The sequence below is a fragment of the Cydia strobilella genome, chromosome 25 (assembly GCF_947568885.1).
Source record: "Cydia strobilella chromosome 25, ilCydStro3.1, whole genome shotgun sequence".
NCBI classification, from domain to species: Eukaryota; Metazoa; Arthropoda; class Insecta; order Lepidoptera; family Tortricidae; genus Cydia; species Cydia strobilella.
The window spans coordinates 708,565-734,910 of NC_086065.1; the positions used below are offsets into that span (position 1 = coordinate 708,565).

At 34.2% G+C, this 26,346-nt stretch overlaps 1 protein-coding gene and 1 long non-coding RNA gene across 4 annotated transcripts in view; one reads left to right on the forward strand and one right to left on the reverse strand.

Annotated features, from left to right (window-relative positions):
• The window catches only part of LOC134752948 (uncharacterized), an 84,583-nt gene that overhangs the window by 37,229 nt on the left and 21,008 nt on the right, over nt 1-26,346 (reverse strand). The window lies entirely within an intron of this gene.
• On the forward strand, nt 23,451-24,767 carry LOC134752951 (uncharacterized). Its single transcript, XR_010128783.1, has 3 exons — nt 23,451-23,868; nt 24,331-24,405; nt 24,705-24,767. It is a non-coding gene; the product is annotated as an uncharacterized LOC134752951 (long non-coding RNA).

A 26,346-nucleotide genomic window follows, 5' to 3' on the forward strand; every position in this document is an offset into this window, starting at 1 on the left:
GCACTTGGCCGGTTTTTAAAGAACATTTGCGATTTAGAATGTTATAATTATAGGTACTTGATACATACCTTTTGTTTAATATGATTAACTGATATTAAACAAGGCTTACATTCTTGACATAGGTAAGGTACCTATTTGTTATTTATATATTCCTATCAAATGTTAGTTAAATTTGAAAACATTTTAATTTTCCATTTTCATGTATATATTATAATATAGATACTATAGTAAGTTTGGATATTTTCAGATGAAACGTCAAGGAGATTCTACAACTGCCAGCAGAAGATCTAAGAGAATCGCGTCACGAACCTCGCTTATGTCTGATGATTCAGGTTAGTTTCTGATAGAATTGTATATACATTATTATATTTATGTAAATTATTACTAACAGCTTGATGACTAATTCGGTCAAACAAAATTTCGTATAAGATAACCTGTATACTTATTTATGCGGGATTCAAAGGTGTCGTGTCTATATGTGACGTTTTCAACCAAAAGGTACCACATTGTCGCTTGTCGATAAGGTTGATTTCTAATTGAAGCTACATGAAAATAGCGCCTTATTGACAAGCGACAATAAGTACCCTTTTAGTTGAAAATGGCACATATATGTAACTAAGTAATAATTAATATCCTCAACCCAAGCCCTCTTTATTTAGATACTAATTAATCCCTTTTGTGTTGAAACATAATCATCAATGGTCTTTAACTCTTTAGTTATCTCATATCTTCGCTATACTTACTCAACCTTGTATCTGCAACACTCATTTTATGACAAAAACACCCGTATTCCGAATGAAAGAAAAACGACATTTCCATCAAATGATTGTTGCAGATATGAGGTTGAGTAAGTATAGCGACGATATACGAATACGATTCCCTTAATGAAATTTAATTTTCTTTTAATCTTTTTTCAGGCCAACAGCGGTCATTTGATGAATTTCGTTGCGTGGCTTCAGGTGAGTTTTTTCTTTCTCAAAAATATAGCGCATACTTCATCATCATTCTATTTAAACCAACTAAATAATTAGCGACACTTTTAATATAAGAATCTATAGTAGATACAACCGTCGACTAAATCAAATTACGCGGGACAAACATCCTCGCTCGAGTTGCAAGCGCGGTCGCGGCCACGCGACCGTCGCGCCACCGCTTCCCGCTTCGTGGCAGGAAGAGTAAACTTTCATAGTGATGAACGTCCATATGGTGACACGTGTTTTGCTATAAAAATCTTATTCTAAGTGTTAAATATGTATATGATGGTGCAGTGTGTGTTCTTAACAAAGTTTTGGTGTGATTTTTCGTATATAATAGGTACAAGCAGAAACATAAGCCAATTCGGCTATCATTCAAACCGGCCGGCTTCTATATACGTATTTTACATAAATAATTATTATGCAAAGAAACAAACAGGTAGGTACCGTTTTGTATACATAGATATACCATTGTTAATATTTTATAAGTATTTGTTTTTACGAGTCTCCCATGCGTATAACTCTGATATATAAGTAGGTAAATAGATACTACACATAACCTAACTATCCGCTGCAATTTATTTTATTTCACGACTAAAATGAACATTCTATTAAAACATTTTATTAGTAAATAACAATTTCAACATGTTATCTATGTTCCTTTTTAGGGTTCCGTACTCAAAGGGTAAAAACGGGACCCTATTACTAAGTCTCCGCTGTCCTTCTGTCTGTCACCAGGCTGTATCTAATGAACTGTGATAGCTAGACAGTTGAATTTAAAAAATACGCAACCCTCGGTGGGCGGGTCCGACTCGCACTTGGCTGGTTTATTTATTTATTAGAGTTATTACTAAGTCTCCTCTGTCCGTCTGTCTGTCGCCAAGCTGTATCTTATGAATTGTGATAGACAATTGAAATTTTCACAGATAATGTATTTATGTTGTCGCTATAACAACAAAAAAACACTAAAAAGTACAGAACCCTCGGTGAGCGAATCCGGCTCGCACTTTTCCGATTTTTAATACATATAGTCATAGTGTTGCAAAATCTTACGGCGATATATTATTAGATGACATTATTTTACTGACATATAAAAGAATGTGAAATATCGTAATTTTTCTAAGCTAAATGTTTTTTACATTATGAAATATTAAAATACACTTATTAAAATAAAACGCGATAAAGGATATTTTAATACAATTAAGATTCTTAATAGGTAATTAATAACAATATCCAAAAAAGTATATTTATTATAGGTATTATAATATACTAGCGACCCGCCCCGACTTCACACGGGTGCAAAGCCAATGTACTTATTATGCATATAAACCTTCCTTTTGAATCACTATCTATTAACCTTCTCGATGCCGTGTCAAACACAAAAGCTGTCATTCGGACGTCACACCGCCGAAGTATCAAAACTGAAATTGAACTCTATGCGAATGCATGTAGGTCTATGTTGCTCTGTGGTGTGTGACGTATTAATCTATTTTTGGCGTTGCCGGCGTTGGACTTTATCCGCCATTGTTATCCAAAAGATAAAAAAAAATCGTATCAAAATCCGTTGCGTAGTTTTAAAGATTTAAGCACAGACATACAGCAGGAGCAGGAAGCGATTTTGTTTTATAATATATAGATGAGAAGAAATTCTTCCTATCTATACTATATTAACTAAAATAATAATATTTATTAATGTTTGATTACACTTAATTATAACGTCATTCTAACATTTTTAATTATGAACAACCTTTGTGTATTTGCTTATGTATTGCAATCTATATGCGAGGGTCAAACTTAAATTTTTTGGAATAGTATAAAAATTGTGGCAAATATATAGTTAACTTTAAATGTCAACGTCACATGCCTTATTATATATACTTTTTAGGGTTCCGTACCCAAAGGGTAAAAACGGGACCCTATTACTAAGACACTTCTGTCCGTATGTCTGTCTGTCACCAAGCTGTATCTCATTAAACGTGATGTATTTCTATTGCCGCTGTATAAACAAATACTAATACTAAAAAATACGGAACCTTCGCACTTGTCCGGTTTTTTTGTTTACTATGCGCCTAATTGATAAAAAATATAATAAATAACCGATTAATATCTTTTAGAAATACGTCTATGTCATTTCGATTACGTCTAATTACAATTTAATTATGCCCGTCTGTACTTTTCCGTCGATATATTTGTCCATTTTATTTGAAAACTTTAAAGTATATATAGAAATTTAAGCACTTTAGGTTTATTGGTATAATCTAAGAATTAATATGACTTTTCATGAGAATTATTTTAAATTCTACTTTAGAAAAAGGCGTCAGTGTCACCTTTTTTTAATACCACAAATGAATATATAACCTGGCAACGATAATAAGCGGTCACCAAAGCATATAGAATTATAATTGCTTGCAACTCTCCGGAGTGTTACGGCGCATTGTTGCGCATAACTTTATTATGCATAATCTGACTTGATTTGATAGATTTTTTTATTATTATTATATGATCTTTAAATGGCTCATTCCAAAACTTTCACCATCACCCATATACATATACCGTATCGAAGTTTTGCGTATTTACTTATAAAACTTTATAAAATACCTAATTTGACTTTATAAAATGACCGTTTATTTTGTGTTTCATATTAGATATTTACATAGCCCATTCTAAAAACTTATAGTGTTAGGGTAGGGCAGGAAACAGTGGCTCGGAAAAAATAGCTGGGTATAGTGGCTCAATAAACTTTAAAATGTTAATCATATTATTTTTAAGGTTCTATAGTCAACTAAGGAACTCTTAAAGTTTCGTCATGTCCGTCCGTCCATCCGTTTTCGACTTTACTTCGTGATCTTTAGTGCTAGAAAATTGACATAAATATTTGATTACGCCACTAGAAAAAAATAATTCTTTTAAGGTTAGCTCCTCTATACGAAAAGTTGGAATGAATTTTTTTTTCGCTTCAATCCTATAGTGTGGGGTGTCATTGAATAGGTCTTTCAAAATAAATATGTCTTTAAGAACCATTTTTAATAAACATTTTATTTTCGCAAATGATCGTTTTAAAAGAAAGAAAAAAAAAACCTTTTAACTTTTGAATCATGGGCACAGAATAAGTAATAGTATTATCATACAGAACGGCCACGCACCGCCTCGCCCCGACTCGAATTACCTCGCCCCGCGACAGCAGGTTGACGGCCATTTGCCGGCCGCTCAGTACTATTTTTAAAGGAACTTACACTATGACGCACGACGCGTGTACAGACATGCCGTTCACACATAGAAACATGCATAGCGGTCCGCCCTGTGCCATGGGTCCAAAAAATACAAAAAAATCGTACAAATTAAACTAAACAATTTTTAATTTAATGTTACAAACTAAACAAACATTCTTTAAACAAATAGGACTTGAGATTTAACTATCCAAATACAAGTAGGTAGCTACATCACGTTTTTTTTAGAATTTCAAGTACTTGAAAAAAAAAAACTCGTCTGTAGGTAAAGATTTAACATAAAATTAGCTTTTGTATCTTTTAACTTTACGATTTTTACAAAAATGAAATAAACGAATTAACCACACTATGAAATTTATATTACCCTAAATAGGTATTTACATTACGATTTGCCATTAGTGTTTTTCCAAAGATTAATCGTTGTATGATAAATATATTCTAACTTTGCATGCATTGAATCAATAAATTTAAAAGAACATGGTGATAATGGACACTGCGCCTATATTAAATTATATATTTTAGGATCGTCGCATCAGGGCGATCTTCAGCGCTTTAAAGGTAACAATGCGCAGTGTACAGCCATGTCCTCGATTGCTTGTCTGTATTCATCTTTAAAAAAGCGCGGGGAGCTGAGTCGCGATGATATTGACTTGATATTACATTCTGGAGATGATCTCTATCTCTGTATTCGCCCCCCCGGTCATAATCTCCCCGCGTATTTGCGTCCAATAGAGATTCTCGATAATTCAGGCGAAGCAAGGATAGGGAACTACACGGCTAAAATGTCTATTGTTTGGATAATAAACGCAACCTATCCAAATTTCTCAAACGATGAATCCGTGGTTAACATTGAAGATATAATTACCCGAATTTTCGACCACGCTGATCATTCGGACGCGATCGATTCATATTTATTTACGGGGCTCGGATACACGACATCGTTTTGGCGCGCCGATAATAAATACTTTTATTTTAACAGCCACGGGGTTGATGAGTTTAACGTGTCCAACTACGCTACCGGGTACGCGCGTTTCTTTCAATGTTCGAGCATCAAAGCTCTCGCCAAACTTTTATTCACGCTCTTGCCATCACCTCCGACTGAATTCGAATGTACCCGTGCTTGTGAAGAGCGGGGTACGTATGAAATCAACAAGATCCGATTGGAATCTTACACGACAGTAAATTCACCACGTCGCCGTCGCGAACCGATCGTATTGATCGAAAGACTTTCGGCTTCAAAATTGATCGAGGTCATTAACAAAGACCACACTTTGGATCCAAAATTAACCACGTTGGAACCGGTTGTCGTTGTGAACCCGTTACCTATATCGGAATGGTCAGCAAATGATATCGCGCAATTTTCTTCAGATCTAAAATTGTCGTATTTAAAACCTACGGTTGTTTTGGCCCCTTTACGTGATATTCCAACAATAGACAACGAAATTCAGACCAAAAAACCGCGCGGACGACCCAAAAAACGGGGAGGGAACCGCGCGCAACAAAATAGAATAAAAAAATACGCGAAAAACAATCCGCAAGTGCTTAGGGATGCCGTGAAAAGACATTACCAACAAAACCGTCTAGATAAAATCGCCGCAGTAATCCGAAACTCACAAGCAAACCCTGAAATAAACAGAACCGCTGTAAACCGTTACTCGCAACAGAATCCGGAAGTAAATCGGGCAGCATCACAACGTTATCGCGAGACTAATCGCAACGTTCCTCATAACTTACGCGGAGCCGGGAAGCTCATCGGTCAATTAAGCGATGACGAATTAAAAACTATAGTTCCCCATTCTTTGAAGAAGCAATCTTTGTTTGCTTCTGACATTTATACATGTCCCAATTGTACTGCGCCTCTCTTCGAAGAAGAGAAAGGCGTTAACCCTGATGAAAGAAAATGGTGCTGTGGCGGTGATGGGAAATACAAAACAACACAATTCCACCCGCTCACTGAAGATTTTTATAAAAATCCAGATTTTATTAAACATTCGCGCGCTTTTAATCATTTGTTTGCCTTCAGCGCGCTGGGAACCACATATGGTTTCCAAAACCCAGATTCGGGTATTGCTTTTGTCAAAGTTCAAGGCCGCATTTACCATAGAGTATTCGATTTGGGCTATAATGAGACGACCAATCCTATTGGTCTGTACATTGAAGACCCCAGCGAGCGTGAAAGAATCGCCACTGGACGAGGTCTCGATAGAGATATTGTTAGATGCATAACTCACTTTCTGCACCAATCAAATCCATATATTGAATGTTTTAAACGTTTAAGTCTTGAAACAACAGAACAAGCCCACTTAGTGTTCGACACTACCGCGTCGCGCCCACGAGACGGTAACATTTTGGGTGATTTGCCAATAGGTAACGAAGTCGCCGCCATAATAAGTCACAGTAATGAACGTTATTATCCCAAAAAAATGGCCATTTGGGCCATTGGCGCACGCACGGCTCATCAAGTCGATATTTTAAAAGTAGATTACTATGAGACTTTCCAGTATCCGCTATTATACCCCTACGGTGAACTGGGGTGGAAAATTGGGAAGATGGATAAATTCAATAAAGAAAAATTAACGCAATGCGAGTACGTCCGTTGTCTTGTACTTTCGGAACCGCGGTTTTCACAGTTATCACGACTCTCGGAAGAATGGATCGTTGACATGTTCTGTAGAATTTCAGAAGAAAGATTGAAATATTTCCATGACCTACAAACTTCGCGAAATCTAAACGCTGGGGCATTGAGAGTCGCCCAGCTTGACGAAGTGGTAGAGTCATTAAATGACGAAACAATATATGGCGAGGGCGGTGTCGTACCGGGTCGTATTTATTTGCCCTGCTCATTTACAGGCAGTGAGAGGTACATGAAGAAGCAATATTTAGACGCGATTGCATTATTAAACAAATATGGCTCGGCATCGTTCTTTCTTACGATGACATGCAATCCCAAATGGCCGGAAATACAACAATCCACACCTCCAGGCCAAAACCCCTCACCGACCGTATGCGCACGAGTTTTTCAAAAAAAACTTGCACAACTCATGAAAGACCTTAAGTCTGGCAAGTGGTTTGGTAAAATTGTATACATTTTGCACGTAATCGAGTTCCAAAAGAGGGGTCTTCCCCATGCTCATATCGCATTCAGAGTAGAGGGCGGCGGTCCCGTGCATGCTGTCGATATTGACACTTTTATTCGAGCCGACATACCCAGTCCCGCGGAGGCTGGGGGCAAACTCCGCGAGGCCGTTCTAAAACACATGATACACGGTCCATGTGGAGAAAATCATCGTACCGATCTGCAATGCTGGGACAGTGAATCTAAGAAATGCACACGATATTTTCCTAAAAAAGAAACTCCAGTCACGTACTGCGACGACAAAGGATTCACTCAATTTCGCCGCGATAGTAAAAACGAAGCGACAATTAAATTCCGCAACAGAGACGTCGTTGTAAATGATCTATGGGTCGTCCCTTACAATTCCGCCCTGCTCCTCAAATACGATTGCCACATAAATTTAGAAGCGTGCTCGGCCCGCGCTATGATAAAGTATCTCTATAAATATATGACAAAGGGCCAGGACGCTACTCGCGTTGCGTTGATTCCAGAGGAGGATAGAAATAATGAAATTGAAATTTACGTGTCCAAAAGGTATATCGGCTCGTGCGACGCGGCGTGGAGAGTGTTTGCTTTTCATATCGTTGGCCACTCCCCCACAGTTAAACAACTTGCTATTCACTTACCGCATCAACAAGCGGTATACTTCAATCCGCAACGTACAAATGTAGCAGATGTTGCGCAAACAGCAGGCTCCGATCTGCTTACATATTTTGCGAGACCAGTCGACAGACATACAGACAACGATAATAACAATGACAACAATATAGAGGACAAGTTTGACAACCTGACATATATGGAGTTTTATGAACAATATATCGTGCACGCGTCGAGACCAAAAAGAACGACAACTAAAATAATGGAAATGACAAATGGTAAATTCATAACGCGTAGACAAAGGGGAGAGTGTGTATCTCGAATGTTTTGGGTCGCTCCGAATCGCGGCGAGCAGTTTTATCTACGCGTACTCTTGTCCGTGTATCCGTGTCGTAGTTTTGATGACCTCATCAGACTTGGGGGCGACGGATGCTCCACATTCCAAGAAGCTGCCCGAGCAGTTGGTTTGGCTGATGACGATTCAGAGTACCGCAGATCGATGCAGGAGGCACAAACTTTCATGACCGCGCCGCGTTTACGCCACTTTTTTGTAATGTTAGCTGTAAACGGAATCCCAGTCGCGTCATTATGGGATCAATTCAAGGACCAACTGAGCGAGGATTTCATTAGACGATTTCCTAGCGATCAAATTGATAGGGCCCACGAGAAAAGTCTCGTACTCATCGGGAGATTATTGCGCAAGCACGGCAGCCGCTTGAGCGATATGGGATTACCGGAAGCGATCGACGACACCACAGAGTTGGGTCGAGAGTATACCGAATACGATCGAGCCGAATTGGTTGGATTCGTAGAGGTATGGCTGCCGAAATTGTCAGTTGGTCAGCGAGCCGTGTACGATTACGTACACGAACTCGTCACAAATACTGAACACCGCGAAAATAGTGACAACGCAATCTTTGTTGATGGTCCGGCGGGTACCGGGAAAACGTTGCTATTAAATTTGATAACTTCACACGTGCGCGGCGATTTAAACGGTGTAGTTTTGTGTACGGCTAGCTCGGGCATCGCTGCCCAAAACTACCCCAGCGGCATGACGGCACACAGCATGTTCAAATTGCCCATCGAATTGGTGGACGATTTGGGTCATTGGAGCGTCACTAAAAGATCTCAACGCGGAGAACTCATTCGGAAATCTGACGTCATCATCTACGACGAGGCCCCTATGGCACACAAATATTTAATTCACATGTTGGACAGATCGCTTCGAGATCTCATGGACTCGGAGAAAATTTTTGGCGGCAAAGTAATAATATTCGCCGGTGATTTCCGTCAGATTCCACCGGTGGTACCGAACGCTCGATCAGATTCAGAAGTAATTAATAGTTCAGTAAAATCATCACCGCTTTGGGAACAATTAAAAACTTTCACTCTGACGGCATCCCAGCGTCAGACGAACGATCCCGAATTTGCCGATTTTCTATTCAAACTGGGTTCAAATCAGCTGCCAACGGAAAGAGTTACAGTAGGACGTGGCGTCCAAAATTTAATAGACCTTTCCATGATTTCACACGTAACGACTTTGAGAGACCTTATAGATTTCGTGTTCCCAATTGACGATTTAAATGACCCTGACTTATGTGCAGGCAGAGCGATCCTTTGCACCCATAACGCTGGCGTGAAAGAGATCAATGAACGTGTGATGGGTCGGTTACTGAATGAGCCAATGCATTTCTTCGGCGTTGACAGGGTCGTCAGTGAAGGCTCCGATGAGTTATTCTTCGGTCCAGAAGCATTGTGTAGGATTCAACCTAATGGTGTTCCAGAGTACGATTTAGTATTAAAAGTCGGTTCCGTTTGCATGATCACTCGTAATCTCAGTTTCGCGGATGGCTTGGTCAACGGGACCAAAGTCATTATAGTGGCGGTAACATCACCTCGCCTCATCACAGTCCGCAAACCAAATCAACATCAGGACTACTTAATACCGCGTATTCAGTTCAAAGCCCCGATCGATCGCCGGAGCCCGATCGAGATGATGAGGACTCAGTTTCCGTTACAGGTGTGTTACGCAATGTCGATTCACAAATCGCAGGGTCAGACCATCAATCGCGTAGGTGTTGACTTGAGATCCGATGTCTTTAGTCACGGTCAGCTATACGTAGCTCTAGGTCGCGTTCAAAACCGAGATGACATCAAAATTTTAACTTCCGTCGTTAGGGTGTCAAATAACAGATTTATGGCCAATAACATCGTATATCCGCAATTGTTATAAACATGAAATTGAAATGTGCCTCCTTCAAACAAGCATCGTAACTGTTCGCCATCGCCTGAATTATGTGAGTAGTGTAAATATTAAAGAGTACTGTAAATTATATTTTATTATAACTGTAAATCATGGAGGACATGGCTATTGCTGCGCATTTTTTTATTATCAAATTAACTCTTACAACACGCGTCATGAGACAAAGAAAGTTATTGATGTGAGTCTGTAATAATTATCGGTTGTCAATTGCTATGTAATAATAATCTTAAAATGTTTTTATGAATCCATATGGCGATAATATAACATTAAATTTAACATTACTTGGCTCGATGTCAATTATTCAGTGATCTGCAGGTTGTGATCTGCAGATATAGTATTCGTTTTATATTAATCAGCATTGACTCGGTCAAGTCATACCGCTATTTCAATTGAAAAGGAGATGGCAATCTGTCAAGTGTAAAAATCGAGCAATGGATCGAGGGAGGTGCACTCGAGTGCGCTTTCGGCAACAGGAGCGAAATGGCAGTACTGAATGTGATTGCGGCCGACGTTACCGCGGCTGGTGATTTCGGACGAGAGACTCGCGACGGTGGCTGGTGGCGTGGTGTTTGACACACAAGTCGACAGGGCGGCGCGAGCGAACCGACTCGACCGCTATTCGGTCCCTCTTCGAGCCAGTAACAGAGGTTTCCGTGTACAGCGAAAGATGAGTTCGTTATCTACACTCGTGAGCAATGATAATGGATTACTTTGTGTGAAAATTTTCATACAAAGGGATCCGTTTTCATTGCTCTAGGGTGGTACACCTATTGTCGTTGATTGTTTCCATTGACACTGTTGTAAACAAGGAATCTGTAGCGAATTGAGAATTGACTGTGTTGGGGCCGCAAACTGGACGCACGCGACCAGCAGCGCGGCGAGCGGCAAATCGGGACCATTCATACATTCGGTTTTGTACAAATGTATGAATGGTCCTAATTAGCCACTCGTCGTGCCGCCGGTCGCGTGCGTCCAGTTTGCGGCTGGAGGAGGAAGGAGGAGGTGGAGGGTGGAAGAAGAGGTCGAGGTAGGAGGGGGTTAAAGTAATCTCAGCTTCAATTGTTTATTCATGGTCTATTACGATCCTTTACATTTATTTATATATTTACACAAGTATGTATAATGTTTCGTCCGTATTCATTAATTTTGCTACCATAGGTTATGGATATAATATACGTACAAATATGTCGGTCAGATTGGTCTAGCATATGTGTTGGGTAAATAAATCTGTTAATATATAGCGGGATCCGCCAGTCATACATTAACAGATTAATTCACCAGACACATATGCTACACACATCCAACTGACACATTTGCACGTATATCTCTTCCTAATAAGTTTTTATGCCATTTCATAAGTCACACTCTTTTTGTGCAGTTTTTATTTTTTTTATTTTTTTTTTACTCTAAAATCGATATATATCCGGTGACAGCGGGCAATCTAGATTGTGCAGTTAAGATAGATAAAAAAATGTTTTCCTTAAGTAATACTAAAATTAACCTTATTGTTTTATTATGTTTTCTTATTTGTTACTAAACAATTTTATGAATACCTAATGTGTTACACACTTACGCCTAATATTGTTAAATTATTATTGCTTATTTTTAAACATTAGTTTGTATGTGGATTAACACACCCAATATCCAATAGGCTTAATTACTTCGTCATAAGCAACTAATATCTATAATAATAACTAGAGATCCACGTGCAGACACTATATCCGCCAGATCTATCTAACGGATGTGATCGACGGACAAATCTAACAACGTGTAGCGAGACTTGGGCACATATGTGTTTGTCCGCAGAAACATCTGTACCTATTTCTCCTCATACATTGATTGATTTATTCACCAAACACATCTATCGAATATATCTGACAGACACAACTGTACGTATATATCTAACTATTATCGAACCCGGTATTAAGAACTAATTTTCTACAAACCATTTGAAAAAAAGTTATGTATTTTCTTAATCGCATACCCACTCATATTGCATAAATTGCAATTTACACGAACCTTTTTCTTAAGAATGAATTATATTTTAATTTTACATATCATTATATACCTTCATAAGCAATGATACTATCATCTTTGCATTAAATTGTTTTAATTCCACTATTTAGCTAAGAACGAATAAAAGAATTGTAATACACTCATATGATAATTATTTTTTGAAAAAAAAAAAACCAAACATGCGATGAGTAACGATTATGATTCCTTAAACGACATACATAATAAAAATCATTGTTCAATAAATATATTTGAAATATTAATAAAATACCAAAAACAAAATATATATATATACTACATACTTACTACAAAACTAATTTGAATATAGATAATTTTAAATAATATTTCAGTAACGTACCAACAAAATTAAAATACTAATAATATTTAAACTTTGCAAAATGTATTTCAATAAGAATGTCTTTTAGTAAATATTTGAAATTATTTTATCCATTTTAAATTTTGCATCGCGATTTAAGACATTCCTGTTGAAGTAATTCTGTGGTCAATTCAATTTAATTATAGTAAATTTAGCCAAAAATTATTACACGACTACATGTAAATTTTGCATAAAACATTCTTGTATATGAATATCTATTAATAAATATTTAAATTATTAAATCCATTTAAATTTTGTATCGCGATTTTAGGTATTCGTATACAAGTCATGTCAATTTACATAATTTAACACGAAAGGGTCATATGTATCACAATTGACTATAGCAATAGTCAATATAATAACTTTAACATTATAGACTTTCATAAAATACAAAATATTATGTTGACTGCAAGATATATTTGAATAAGAATGTCTTTTAGTAAATATTTGAAATTTTACATCGCGATTTAAGACATTCCTACTGAAGTAAATCTGTAGTCAATTCAATTTAATCGTAGTAAATTTGGCCTATAATTGACTACATGAAAATTTTGTCTTAAATACTTGTATATGAATATCTATTAATAAATATTTAATTTATTGAATCCATTTAAATTTTGTATCGCGATTTTAGGTATTCGTATACAAGTCATGTCAATTTGCATAATTTAACACGAAAGGATCATTTGTACCACAATTGACCATAACAATAGTCAATATTAACTTTAGACTTTCACAAAATAGTATATTAACTGCAAGATATATTTGAATAAGAATGTCTTTTAGTAAATATTAAAAAATTTACATCGCGATTTTAGACATTCTTATTGAAGTAAATATGTAGTCAATTTAATTGAATCATAATAAATTTGGCTAAAACTTATTAAATAACTAAATAAAATCTTTGCATTAAAGCCTTGTATATGAATACCTATTAATAAATATTTAAATTATTAAATCCATTTAAATTTTGTATCGCGATTTTAGGCATTCGTATACAAGTCATGTCAATTTGCATAATTTAACACGAACGGGTCATTTGTACCACAATTGACCATAACAATAGTCAATATAAGTAACTTTATAGACTTTCTTAAAATACATAATATTATATTGACTTTGCAAGATATATTTGAATAAGAATGTCTTTTAGTAAATATGAAAAATTTTACATCGCGATTTAACATTCCTATTGAAGTAAATCTGTAGTCAATTCAATTTAATCGTAGTAAATTTGGCCTAAAGTTGACTACATGAAAATTTTGTATTAAATACTTGGATATGAATATCTATTAATAAATATTTAAATTATTGAATCCATTTAAATTTTGTATCGCGATTTTAGGTATTCGTATACAAGTCATGTCAATTTGCATAATTTAACACGAAAGGGTCATTTGTACCACAATTGACCATAACAATAGTCAATATAAGTAACTTTATAGACTTTCTTAAAATACATAATATTATATTGACTTTTCAAGATATATTTGAATAAGAATGTCTTTTAGTAAATATTAAAAAATTTACATCGCGATTTAAGACATTCCTATTGAAGTAAATCTGTAGACAATTCAATTTAATCGTAGTAAATTTGGCCTATAATTGACTACATGAAAATTTTGTATTAAATACTTGTATATGAATATCTATTAATAAATATTTAAATTATTTAATCCATTTAAATTTTGTATCGCGATTTTAGGTATTCATATACAAGTCATGTCAATTTGCATAATTTAACACGAAAGGATCATTTGTACCACAATTGACCATAACAATAGTCAATATAACTTTAACTATATAGATCTTAATATTGTCTTCGGTTACCGCGATAGTTACTCATGAAATAAAACTATGAAAACGGATTATATCGCGTATATTGAAATTTATAATACATCCCGACGTTTCGAACTCTTTACAGCGTTCGTGGTCAACGGGTGAATGCTGTAAAGAGTTCGAAACGTCGGGATGTATTATAAATTCAATATACGCGATATAATCCGTTTTCATAGTTTTATTATATAGATCTTCACAAAATAGTATATTGACTGCAAGATATATTTGAATAAGAATGTCTTTTAGTAAATATTAAAAAAATTACATCGCGATTTTAGACATTCTTATTGAAGTAAATATGTAGTCAATTTAATTGAATCATAATAAATTTGGCTAAAATTTATTAAATGACTAAATGAAAATTTTGCATTAAAGCCTTGTATATGAATATCTATTAATAAATATTTAAATTATTGAATCCATTTAAGTTTTGTATCGCGATTTTAGGTATTCGTATACAAGTCATGTTAATTTGCATAATTTAACACGAAAGAATCATTTGTACCACAATTAACCATAACAAAAGTCAATATAACTTTAATTTTGTAGACTTTCCTAAAATACATAATACTATATTGACTTTGCAAGATATATTTGAATAAGAATGTCTTTTAGTAAATATGAAAAATTTTACATCGCGATTTAAGACATTCCTACTGAAGTAAATCTGTAGTCAATTCAATTTAATCGTAGTAAATTTGGCCTATAATTGACTACATGAAAATTTTGTATTAATAAATACTTGTATATGAATATCTATTAATAAATATTTAAATTATTGAATCCATTTAAATTTTGTATCGCGATTTTAGGTATTCGTATACAAGTCATGTCAATTTGCATAATTTAACACGAAAGGGTCATTTGTACCACTATTGACCATAATAATAGTCAATATAACTTTAACTTTATAGACTTTCACAAAATAGTATATTAACTGCAAGATATATTTGAATAAGAATGTCTTTTAGTAAATATTAAAAAAAATTACATCGCGATTTAAGACATTCCTATTGAAGTAAATCTGTAGTCAATTCAATTTAATCGTAGTAAATTTGGCCTAAAATTGACTACATGAAAATTTTGTATTAAATACTTGTATATGAATATCTATTAATAAATATTTAAATTATTGAAACCATTTAAATTTTGTATCGCGATTTTAGGTATTCGTATACAAGTCATGTCAATTTGCATAATTTAACACGAAAGGGTCATTTGTACCACAATTGACCATAATAATAGTCAGTATAACTTTAACTTTATAGACTTTCACAAAATAGTATATTAACTGCAAGATATATTTGAATAAGAATGTCTTTTAGTAAATATTAAAAAAAATACATCGCGATTTAAGACATTCTTATTGATGTAAATCTGTAGTCAATTGTCAATTGAATCATAATATATTTGGCTAAAACTTATTAAATAACTAAATACAATCTTTGCATTAAAGCCTTGTATATGAATACCTATTAATAAATATTTAAATTATTGAATCCATTTAAATTTTGTATCGCGATTTTAGGTATTCGTATACAAGTCATGTCAATTAGCAAAATTTATCATAAAAAAGGTCATTTGTACCCCAATTGATGAACACAAGATTCAACAACTTTCCAACACATACTTAGTAAAGTTTACTAAAAAATTTTGAATACCAACGTCTATTAGTCTAATCGTCGCAATTTTAGACATTTTTAAACAAAACAATAGGTTGATAATGCCATACTATTATAATAAAATAACAATAATAAAGTCACTTGCGCTACATGCAATCATATATTATATTTAGTTAATAGTTAATATAACTTTATCCAATAAATTTTGCATCAGATATTTTGTATAAAAATGTTTATTAGTAATTATTTAAAATGGTTTGTTCCATTTTAAATTTAATTCCGCGATTTTAAACATTTCTATACAAAAAACCGGCAAAATCTTTAATAAATATCAATAATTGACGGTCTACTCACGGTTTACCAAAAATATTATTAAAATAAACATCATTTCTCACATGTAATAATTTGCGACATCAGATTGAACAACACAATTCAGACAATGAATGTAGTACACAAACACATTAACTGAAAAATCTAACGTTACGAAATTATTTACTTTAATTAAACCTCAAATTAAATGTCAAGATTTGCCTTTTGCACATAGTTTGTCTTATGTATGTTATTATCCTAAGTACAATTTGCCATTTTCATCTGTGAAACTGAAACCCATTCTTCGATTATACATCAAAAATTAATCAATAAATCATACAAGATTCTCTGCACATTGAAAAAGTGCGAAACTGGTGGAAGGAGAACTGACGCCAATCGTAACTAACACACGTGATCTTATGGAATATCCCACATAAAGCAGACGTTTGAACTGATTTCACTCCATAAGTTTTAACACAGAAAAGTTTACAAAATGAAGGCAACAGCCATCATAAATTTAATGAACAATAGACGTGTAAAACAAACTCAGTGCTTTATTTACACAAGAAAACTTATAATTATTGGCCATTTTCATATGTGAAACTGAAACCCATTCTTCGACTAAGATTCTCTGCATATTGAGAAAGTGCAAAACTGGTGGAAGGAGTACTGACGCCGTGACGTATCGTAACTAACACACGTGATCCTATAGAATGTCCCACTTGAAGCAGACGTTTGAACTGATTTTACTTCATAAGTTTTAAAAACACAGAAAAGTTTACAAAATGAAAGCAACAGCCGTCGTGAATTTATGGAATAATAGACGTGCAAAACAAACTCTATGCTTTATTTACACAAGAAAATTTAAAACAAAATGAATACTGTGCACATCAACAACAAGAAATATACTAATCCAGAAACCCTCTATAAATTGACGAAGATTCTATAAAGGACCAACAACTCACATTTTTATTAACGACTGTTTTTTTTAAAGGATCTCATTATTATAACTTGCACTAAGTACTGTTCGAGGCAAAAACTGAAGACGAAAGAGAAGATCATAAAAAAGTCAGATGTTAATGGCATTTTTTAATAACACATAATTTATCATGATACCTAATTGTTATTAATTTTTTATTATTTTAACACTGTTTGTAAATGTATTTCCATAATATTAAAAAAAAAGAATAAAAAAAGAAAACAAAAAAAACATATACATATATATAAAATGAATAAAAAAAATAAACAAGAAAAAAACAAAAACAAAATAAAACCCATAAAAAAAGACAAAAAAAAGCAATTACATTATTACGTAAAAAGAAAACTACGTACTATGGAAATTACATTAATTAGAAATCGATATAAAACTAATCCTGTAACTTGACATAATTTGAGTTTTTCTAATTTGGTAACGTAACGTTAATTTATCATTTACGTAAACAAAATATAGTAATATCACTTAATTATACATACACACACTACACACAAAATACAACTAATAAAGAAATAAACGACAATACAAAATATTACATGTGACATAAATTTATCAATACTTGCTTAATACTTATTATTAATTAGTCGATTTGTGGTTCAATTGACTCATCATTCGTACATCGTTTTAAAAATATTGTTAACAATAAATAAAATTTATATATAAGTAATATAATAACAGGATTGATAGTTCAAATAAATTTTGTTTCGTTTTATCAAAATTTCAAATATATTTATCCAAGTTTATAGGGTTTTCACCATTTTTAAGTAATGTTTTTAATGAATTCGTATACCTATGATTTATTGCACTCGTGTGATTTCTTTTAAAAATAATTAGCATATGTAAATTATACCTCTTAAATTTATTCTTGGCTAAATAGTTGACTTATTATTTGACCAGTGATAATACAGTATCATTACATATAACAATATACAACGACATGTCAAATTATAATGTTATGCATTCCTAAAAAAATACCGATGTAAGTTACAACTTGAAGCATTTTGAGCTACAAGCGAATAAGAATTATCTGTACACATATAATTGTTCGATCTATACAACACATACATAAATGTACCTTCTTCTTAGTAGAAGATCTACCTATACTAAAAAAATATATTATATAATATTGGTAAACGTTCAATACTTAAAATTTATACCACCGAAATACCATTGAAAAAAGATTGCAAAACTAATAATAATAAAAAAATGTATAAAAACAGTTCTTAATATCTTCTTGATCAAATATTGGTTAATTATAACAACTCGATTAAGTATATTGGATAATGAAAGTGTCATGATACATGTAAACTAATGTTTATTAATAAACATATGTATTAGTAACTCCATTTTAACTTTTATATCACAATTTTATATACCTACTTATGTAAATCGGTAGTCAACATAATTTGACCATAATGAAATGTAATGGAATGATAAACTTTATTTCAGACACATTAGGTATCAATAAAATTGTTTTTTAACAAATAACAACACAAAATAAAACAATAAGAATAAAGTTAGTATTACTTAAGGGTAAAACAAAAAATAAAAAAATAATTACCTATTCTAACTGCGCAATCTCATTGCCCGCTATTACCGGACATGTAATTTCATCCAATGGTGCTAGAACAAGCAATACACATAGAAGGCTGTTGGGACTGACGCACACGCGTCGCATCAGAGATGCTGCACGTTTACATATAATGGCATGAAAACCGTCTATCCTGAATTCCGTGGACATACCTGAAGCACTGCAGTAACACGGCAGCCCCATCAGCATCCTAAATGCATTATTGTAGTGTACCCTCAGTGTGATATGTGGTGATATTAAACTTTGTCCAAAATTTTATAACTACATGTAAATTTTGCTACAAATAGTGAAAATAGCTTTTATATAGTAGACTTTGCCAAACAATTTTAAATACCAACGCCTATTAGTAAATATTTCAAATCGTTTATACTTTTTAAAATTTTACAACGCGATTTTAGACGTTTGTATATAAAACTATATGCAAAATCTATGCTAATATTATAATATAACATACAACCGACATATACACATTACAATAAACCGTATAAAAACCATGTTATAAAACACACAAAACTGCGATGCGCATACGTTTTTTAAAACTATATTTAATATAAAAATTGTTTAACCAAATTGTACTAACCGAAAACAAAATAAATACGTACTTACTACATGGGTAATTTGAACATTACATTACCAACCAAATTACTATATTATATACGTATGTATGAATTTTAAAGTAAAATTAAAGTAACTGAAATAGCTGTATAAAAAAAATACGAGTTCTAAAAAAAAATGGTATAAAACTATCAAAATTAATAAATACGAAATAAATATATATACATACAAAAATAAATGTATAAATAAATTTAAGGGATTGAATTTGACCATGAATAAACAATTTAGGCCAGCTATTTATAACAGTCAATTCTCAATTCGCTACACATTCTTTGTATTCAACAATGTCAATGGAAGCAATCAACGACAGTAGGTGAGAGGGTGGGTATCGGGTGTAGATAACAAACTCTACCCTTCACTGTACACAGGAACCTCTGGATACTGGTTCGAAGAGGGACCGAGCAGCGGTCGAGACGATTCACTCGCACCGCTCTGTCGACCTGTGTGTTGAACATCGTGTCATCAGTTACCCTTGCGAGTCTCTCGCCCGAAGTCACCAGTCGCAGTACGTCGATCGCAGTCACACTCAGTACTGTCGTTTCGTTCCTTCGCCGAGAGCCACACGTGTGCACGGTCCTCGATACATGGCTTGATTAATGCACTTGACACGATCATCCACCATCCTAAGAAATAACGCAGCTATGCTGTGTTATCCCTTAGGAAGGCGATAGCCGTTTTCATTTCAATTGATATAGCGACCGACTTCACCGTTTCAATGCTGAATAATATTTAACAATACCAATCTGATTAGATCCAATCGTCAAATCCTGTTTAAGTGACTCTTGACTTGTAATGTTTCGATTTATTGATATATTTTGAACTGTATAGTTTCATAAATTCGTTTTCTGTATTCTTCTTACACAGCAATTGGTCAACTATGATAATTTTACGTATACTCACGCAATACTTTCTCGGTCTCATCACAACATTTCATTTACAAACATATACTTAGGCATGACATTTTTGTTGTATATAATGTATATATTGTTAATTCCATATACACTGTACAGTAACATTTACGATCCACACGTAGTTAGTTGGGCGGAAATAGGGCCAAATCAATAAAAAATTTGCGACCGGTCGCGAGTTGCATTGGCTCTTATTCTCTTAGGTGAATGGTTTCAGAGGGAGCGTGCAATTGCTGAGAACTCTGGAACAAGTCTGATTATTTCCTTCCCGCGGTTGCTGCCCGTTAACTTCCTATTTACTACCGATGGTAAATAGGTAGAACTAAAATAATCAGTCGACACTGTATAAAATTACTCATATGCTTTGTTTTATTTTCAGAAAAATTTCATCATTTCACATCTACCTACAAGCCGAATCATCGACCAGAAAGAAAATCTCACACATACACTTATAATGTATAATTATACACCTTAATCTATTAATATGTTACAGGAATTACTCAATAAATAGGTATTAGAAAAAACAAACTGGTGCAGAAACACACTGGATGTAATTTCAAAAACGAAGGTATTTAAAAAAAAAAAACATATTCTATTCATGATTACTAATAATATTATTCAAATATTAAATAAATTGCAATTTATTTTCCAGAAAAGATGTCCAAGAAGATAGATAAGGTATAGTTATCATACGTATTTCATTTTGATAAAAACATACAAACATTCTCAAACTTTCATCAATAATTTCATCCGTAGTCAGTGCGCCTTCAGTAAACTCCTTTAAAAACAGACACGACAAACATTTTACGAATGGACAAAACACAAATGCAGGACATTGATATGCATGTATCAACTATTTAAAGCTGCATGTGCATTCGTATATAATAATAATATAATATAATTAAAATTTAAACTGCACTTACCATTGAAACTTACAAAAATACCAATTCAATCTTCGATTAATTTGAATGAATACATTTCGGGCGTAATGTTTCATTTTCCAACTTAAATACAAAAAATATAAATATCATATACTGCTATACCTACATATTTCACAACTACACTTTTATTTTTGTCATCATAATTAGAAAAATAGTACATTGTGCATGCATATAAATAATTAATTAGATGTATGCTGTTATATTGTTCATTTCATAATTTGATTCACTTTAATATGTACAGTAAATACATAGATAAAGTAGTTAGCAGTAGTTAGATGGGCGGACGTAACTCCAAGGCAATATAAAGTTTGCAACCGGTTGCGAATTGCATTGGATATACGTCTATTTTAACCTTTATGGTTAATCTGGCGAATGGTTTAAGGAGTAGCTAACAGTTGCCATGATCCCTTAAACAAGACTGTTTGTATCCTTCTCGATGGATGCCGCCTGTTAATAACATTATCCTACCGTATAGGAAATGTTAAACCAAAACAAACAGTCGTTCTATAGTATTTTACAACTTTCTTTTCACAGATATAATAAATACCTATCTGTCTACCTATCTAACAAATCTACGTAAGTAATTAAATACCTATTTATCGTAAATATCTGTGTGGTCTATTTTTCTATTCTATTCTATTCTATTTAATAACTCGCCTAAGGAAAATATTTACAGAATATCACATATATTTACAGAATACCCATCAAACGAAAATATATTATCGGTACAACCTCCACCCTGGTCTGCAATCAAAATGTCACGGAACAATTGCAGCCAGCCAAGCCCCCTGCAGGGTGAGTCGCCCGATGTGCGCCGCTTGCTGTAGCAGACCCGGTGCCCCCCACCGGAAGTGTACGTGCAGGCTTTGAAGCAACTACCGCCTGGCCATAAAGAACCTTGGCCAATTTGGAAATCCCTAAACAGGCTTAAGTCCCAAGTTGGTCGATGTAAGGAAAACATGGCCATAACTCCTCGACTCAGTGTATCTGCGACACAGCAACGCAAATCATGGCACATCTATTCTACTGGCGTGCCCCGCATGCCCACATCACTGCTCGGAACTGGATCTGAGAGACGCGACAGCCAGGGCTGTCAACACCGCTGCCTACTGGGCATCCATCGTATGAAAATAAAAATGGAACCACGACACGAAAAGAAGATCGCACAACTGGTATGTACTGTACCTATATATTTTTAATAGCTTATACAACGAAAATAGTAAATTCATTCACCCTATTCAGTTAAACAATAAACCTAATCTAACTATAAAACAAGCCTAACATTGCACAATTACATGTAAAATCATCTTTATCATTTTTCAATTTAAAGAGGCCCACTGATTACCAGTCCACCAAACGATATTGTCTGTCAGGTATTCGGACCTGTCAAATTTTTATTCGTTCAGTTCAACATCCTTAACTTAATCTCCTTTTGTAGGCATTCTTTCTTTAAATTTTAAGTAATTTGACTTAACTGCAATCATAATTATTGTAAAAATATTTTTGTATATAACTTCTCCATATTAAATAAGTTTCATTATATTATTATTAACAAATAATAATAATAATTGCTTTCAGATGAATCAACATGCAACACCTACACAAACAACTGCAGTAACTATTCGAGCAAGAAACTGACATCAAAAAGCTGCAATCAAACAACCAACCTGCAATACTGCCGCCTACGACCAACGGCATAGCCATTAATTTCGTTTTATGTCTAAACCTCAAATATTTTCTCCACATCGTCAGTTATATTTATGTTGTTAAATGTTATAGTACAAATTTAACCCTCGACTAATTTACCTACCCTCGCCTGCGGCTCGGGCGGAAAAATACGTCTCGGGTGTCGGGTGTGTAATATTTCTTTTCACATTTCATCAATAATAAAGGACACAAAAACAATAAATCAATTAGAGAGAACAAACAAACTATATCAATCTCAATATCACTGATTTAACAATTGATTTTCTCAGTGTCAATCTGTCAATTTTCTTCTTCAACACATTAGTTACAGCCAACACTCTTATCCGAACTAAAAAAGTTATAATTAGTTTTCAGATAAAGCTGCACATGAATAAACAACTCCATCAATATCATCTGCAGCCGTATACGAGCAAGCAACGCAGACCTTATCAAAACATTGAAATGGCGCGACCTGCAGTTCATTGTGCAGCGCCACGAAAGAGAAGGGAGGACAATGCCGGCCATCACCACATCACACCACACACCACTGGACACGTCTCCTACATCAGCAGCGGCAAAATCTACTCAAACAGAATTCAACAATACGCCACACACGACGGTGAAGCTACCAGTCGCCTTCACTGCGACCTCGACACTACAGTACTGTCTTCATCCACAAACAAACGATCGACAAGCAGAGAGGATACCAAATGATATTCGCCGCCACCGGCTGCAGCCGAGACACCGAGTCACTACTACCTACAAACTACTGTCAACAATGTCAACTTACACCAAAAGGTAAACTGATACATAGGGGCCCACTGACTATCAATCCGCCGGACGATATCGGCCTGTCCATTGTTCGGAACTGTCAAATTTTTGTTCTAACTGACAGGCCGATATCGTCCGGCGGACTGATAGTCAGTGGGCCCCTTATTGAGAAAATCGGACTCATTTCATTGCCATATAATATGAAAGAAATTTCTAACATTAATCAATTTCCAAAACGAATTCTCTTTTAAACTTAATTTTTGTCAAAACAATTTTTAATAATATCAATTTGACAATTGCATTTTTCATTTAATTGTAATATTATAAATTATATTATTATTATTGATAAAAGAAAAAATGCAGGTATTATTTTAAACATCAAACTTCTATGAAATTATGGCGTATAATCAACACGTGACACTGCGTGTGCTATCAAAATCTCTGCACTTTTCTTGGTCTAACTCTAATATAATATTTTTGTCAGAATAGTTCGGGAATGTGTAACATCGTGTCAACATTTCAAATGACTACAGTCGAGCTGTCAATCTACGAACACAAAAAATGGTAAGATTTTTTTTCTAATATAAGAGACTAACAAACAGACAAATCGATTGAATGCAAGCAATTACTTACCCATCTATCACCCATACACAATTAGACACTTACAAAATTAAAGATATTGTAAATGCGTTATGGTATTTAAGATGGGAGTATGCTACATCTAACAAATGTACATTCAATACTTCTTCACCACCCCAGTTTGTAAATACTCTCTATATATTTCAAAAACTGACAAGAAATTTGAATTTTATCCATAAAAATTATGTATTTTGTAAAAATAAACAACATTAAACTATTTTCAGGTGAAGGAAGGAGTAACCGTCAACGAGTTGCAGGCGACCCGGTAATCCACGGTCCGGACGAACGGTAAAGATGAACAAAATATTAAGAGTGCGTTCCCATTATGTCTTAACGACAGTAATCATACCGTTCTATATTTATATATAAGTATACCTCCATTGTTAGGGTTCCGTACCCAAAGGGTAAAAACGGGACTGTCTGTCTATCACCAAGCTACATCTCATGAACCGTGATAGCTAAACAGTTGAAATTTTCACAGATGATGTATTTCTGTTTGCCGCTATAACAACAAAAATACTAAAAAGTACGGAACCCTCGGTGCGCGAGTCCGACTCGCACTTGGCCGGTTTTTAAATATACAAACCATAACGCACGCCTATCCATCGTTACGATATAATGGAAACGCACTCTTAATCATTAACATTATAGCAAGCAACATGATCACTTTCAAAATTGCAACGTTTAAACTGCAGAGCACGGAAAACTGAACACATACTCGATGCTAACATCGACCGTGACACATTAAGAGAAAAAGGGACAGCCGTTTCACCATACAAACGTAGTCTCCATTTTCCTGTTTGGATATTGACATTATGAAAAATATTTTTATATATTTCAATGTATACTAAGTATACATTTAGTTTATTGTAAACATTATAAGCGAAAAACAAGTTTCATACAAAATTTTAAATGAGCATAACTGAAACTAAACAAACGATAAACGACATCGTACTTTTTGCCTGAAATAAAACTTTTTATTTTTATATTTTTATAACTGTCATTGATATACCTACAACAAATTATTGTCAATAATATTTTGTAGGTATATCAATGACAGTTATATAACTACATTTGTATGAAAAGGCAATTTCGAGCGAGTCTTCCACTTTGGTCTTAGATAGTATTGTAATTCGCCAATGGCACCGATGAATGTGTGACGATCGATATCAGAGGGCTTACCGCGAACAACGTTCGATGTGATGCCTTTCTGTCGCACTTGTAAATTCGTACGTAAGTGTGACAGGGAGACAACACGTCGAACGTGGTTCACGATAGGCTCCCCGCTACACGACTCACACGAGCGAGTCAAGCCAACAGTCTCCAAGCCTTAAATTTCGAAGCACAACACGCTTCCTCAATGCTATATGAAATAATATTCAATTTTATGACGCTCATTTATTCCTTTATTAACGTCTCGTATGTTATATTTCATTTACTTCTTTAATACAAATATGTATTTCTTTTCAGTACAATCGGCAAGGAGCAACATCGTTGGAATCAAAAATATAAACTTTGCTGGGCTGCCATGACAAACTTCACATCTTTATCTCCTGTTATGTATCTTGTGGCTACACCTTAAATTAATATATAAATTATAACTAAATAAAAGACACGTGTTTTATTAAAATAAGTATAATTCTATATACTCGTACCGGTATGTGTATACCAGCATCAACACTGTTGAAACAAAATTCATAGACTGCATTACAAAGGTTTCAAGTCCACCAAATGATTAATTATTAAGTGTTGATGTTAAAAAGTACATATTTAAGGGTGGTATTCCATCTATCCAATATGTATTTGCGTCTCACATGTTGCCTAATGAGAAAGTGAGACGCAATGCACACTGGACAGATCAATTGC